Below are 3737 nucleotides of genomic sequence, written 5' to 3'. Positions count from 1 at the left end.
TATATATATATATATACATTTAGATCTCATACAGTTATTGAAGCCGTAGGTGGCTTTATCGAATAACATTATAGAAAAGAAGGCTTATTTTTATCCTCATAGCATCTTTTGATAAATAAATTTATTATCTCTTATTATATATCTGTCCTTTTTTATAAACATAAATCAGTCCTCAAATATCTTACGCACCTTCCTCTCTCTCTCTCTCTCTCTCTCTCTCTCTCTCTCTCTCTCGGTGGAAACAGTGAATGGCAATTTTTAGAATGCCGAATAACGCCCCTTGATAGAACCTATTACAACATCGAATATTGCGCCTTTCACCATTTGGTATTAATTTTGCTTCTGTCGCTAATATTTGTTTATAACAAGCCTGTTGGCTATTTACGATATCAGTGACTGAATTTCGTCTGCTGCATAAAATAAAACCACCCACCTTTAAAAGTCGAAACAAACTCGCTGGCTCAGCTTCTCAATATTGGATTTCTATCTTCTATTGTTCAACCCGTATATTTAAAGCATCACAGCTTGATATTGTTTCATCTTTGGTATTTGCACTTGATAACTCCCCATGGCTTTTGGCTGTAAAGTTCAGACACAAACAACACATAATCTTGAGAAAATAACGGAAATTTGCTGATAAAAGTATGATAATCTTATTTATTTGTTACTGTTTATTTCTAGGATCATCCTTCATTGAGCAGAACTTCGATCAAAGACTATCTGGATGTGACCCTCTCTTCTATTTTTTCTTTTTCTTATTCTTGAGAGGTTTAATGTCAAAAATTTGTAATGCTAACAAACAGTGAAATTAATTTTATGCCGCAAAGAGGAAAACTTCTATATTCAGATTATAAATTAACATTTATACCGTTAATAATTTGTGTACTTCACTTGGTGAGTTAATGCCTAAGTGACAATTTAGATTAGCTGGGTTTTTCAGAAAAGAAATCGACCAATTACCTCACACATAACAATTACAATCTGTAAGTGTTATAGTAAAAATCTGCAAGGCTTTTATGAAGTTAGAATGTAATATTGTTTTTGTTATGGACATTCCAATGATGGAAACCAACTCCTTCAATTGAGGAAGAATTTAAATAATGAAAACCAGAAGAGATCTTATATATATACATGCTAATACCTTAGTTGCCTTTCGAGGCGTTTACTTTGTTGCAAGCATTGGGTCCCGGACTCCGGTTTGTGAGTATCTTCCTCTATCACTTCCACACGTCCCAGAAGTCCTGTGAAGATCATCAGCACTGCCCCATTTCCTGAAGGTAGAAACGATATTGTTTGTATCAACAGCAACACTTGACTGATGCTTATTTTAATGAAGCTTCAAGGATGAAAAACAAATTCAACCGAGACAAATTTCAACGAAGTGCAAAGGTGTGTGAGAAAGTATTTTGAACAGAAAAGCAGCAAGGAATGAAATAATCAATCGAGAATAAGGTAAATAAAGTGAACGCCGGTTCTATTGTACTTCTTGAGTAGAATACGTAAAACAGAGAGCTGAAAAACTGAGATTCTTAATGCAGTTAAGATAAAATCTTCCTCTGTTCTGTGGATGTTAAAAATTTTAAATCAAAAAGCAGAGAAGATAACTCAAATAAGATCAATGAGCTGAGACTTTGGGAAGATAAAATTACAAAGTAGATGGTAAAAATCAAGATTATATTTGGATATTTGTATATCTCCTCGGATACATAAGTTATTAGCACGGCTGAAGAACGTGTAAATAAATTGCTTTCTTACATTGCTAAAAAGTAATAGACACAGGAAACGAAAGCGAGTCGTGAAAGCTTGTCTATACAATATGTTGATATCAATTAAATCGACTTCCTGTTATCGCCACATCTTATTTACGCATATGCATGTATATACATACTCATGCACATATGCATTCATAAATTCATACATACTTTCATACATACATACATACATACGTACATACATACATACATGCATACATACATACATACATACATGCATACATACATACATACAGGCATACAGACAGACGGACAGACATACGTATATACAGCCTCATCCATTTATAGTCTTAATGGCTTCAGGCACTGGATCGCTGCCATGCTGGGGTACTGCTTTAAAGCAATAATTTAGCTCAGATTGTAAAATAAATAAATAAAAATAACGAGCAAATTTGATGGTGGCCGGCTTTGATCGCAAAAGATAAACGAACGTAACTAAACACTGATGGAATTCGGTTCGCCACCTTACTCAATACGCAATTTGAATTCCTTAATAATGGAATTATCTACAAGTTTTGTGATTCTCTTCGACAGACATAAACACGAAGGATTAATATAGGTTAAAATATGAGAAACGATAAAATAAACAGATGAAACTTACGAAGAGGATAAAAAAGAAACAACGAACATATTTTGAACGCATTTCCAATTCATGCAAAGTAAAACAAAAAACAAAAAAAAGAAATACAGCTTAACTATGGTGTAATGTTATCAATTATCTAGCCAACTTACCCAAAGTATAACTATGGTATAAATTATCATTTATCTAACGAATCTCCTATATGTTAACTAATTTAATGTAGCTGTCAAATTGAATAATCCAACATGGCGTTAAAACCTTAGCAAGTTTGTTGTGCCAATGTAAGTTTGTATGTGTGTGTATATATATATATAAATATACTGATATTAAGGTGTGTATGTGTGTTTATATGTGAGTCTGATATTTTCAATATGTGCTTTAATGTGTCTGCAACGTTATGCACGTATTTGTATGAATAGAATGGAAGATGCAATTTCAATGTATACGTAACATACGTTTTCTACTTTTACAAAAGTATGCATATGAGGAGTGGTGTCAATTCGTGCCTGTGGGCGTACATGAGTATACACGATTAGAGATAATAATAATAATGATATAGCTAGCTGGTGATTATCACACACTGATGATGGATAACTACTCAGAAACCCGGGTCTGTGTGTATCATGTAAGTATTATAAGTCTATGTACATGTAGCCGCTGGAGCGGCTGTGTGGTATATAGCTCGCTTACCAACCACATGGCTCTGGGTCCAGTCCCACGGCGTTGCACCTTGGAGAAGTGTCTTCTACTATAGCCTCGGGCCGACCAAAGCCTAGACGGAACCGGAAAGAAGCCCGTCGTATATATATGTATATATGTATGTATATGTTTGTGTGTCTGTGTCTGCCCCACTCCCCAACATCGCCTGACAACCGGTGCTGGTGTATTTACGACCCCGTAACTTAGCAGTTCGACAAGAGAGACCGATAGAATAACTACTAGGCTTACAAAGAATAAGTCCTAGGGTCGATTTGCTCGACTAAAGGCGGTGCTCTAGCATGGCTGTAGTCAAATGACTGAAACAAATAAAATAATAAAAGAATATATATATGTACTACGCATGCGTATATGTACACATGTGATGCTGGAGTGATCGTATGCAGAGTCGATTCTGAAGATTCAGAACAATCGCAGTAACATTAATAAGCATCTTTTATGTTTGCTAAGCTAAAAAATCTAGTCTGCTCTCATGTCACATCAGAATCACTGTCAGTTTAGCAACGACCTGCTTACCGATCTAACATGATCGGAGATGCATACATGCATACGTTTTGGCGTGTGCATCTACACACACACACACAGACACACACACACACACACACACACACACACACACACACACATATATGTATGTATATATACATATATATAGATATGTATATATA

General features: G+C 35.1%; 1 protein-coding gene across 1 annotated transcript in view; it reads right to left on the bottom strand.

Annotated features, from left to right (window-relative positions):
- LOC106871598 (uncharacterized) overlaps nt 1–3737 on the bottom strand; it is a 205007-nt gene that overhangs the window by 75493 nt on the left and 125777 nt on the right. The window contains exon 2 of the mRNA XM_014918118.2: nt 1142–1271. The gene's annotated coding sequence lies outside the window, so the exon portion shown is untranslated. The remainder of the gene's footprint in view (nt 1–1141; nt 1272–3737) is intronic.

This window comes from Octopus bimaculoides, chromosome 10 (genome assembly GCF_001194135.2).
Source record: "Octopus bimaculoides isolate UCB-OBI-ISO-001 chromosome 10, ASM119413v2, whole genome shotgun sequence".
In the NCBI taxonomy this organism is placed as follows: Eukaryota; Metazoa; Mollusca; class Cephalopoda; order Octopoda; family Octopodidae; genus Octopus; species Octopus bimaculoides.
The sequence above is the reverse complement of the archived record's forward strand: the minus strand, read 5'-3'. Positions and strand labels throughout refer to the sequence as shown.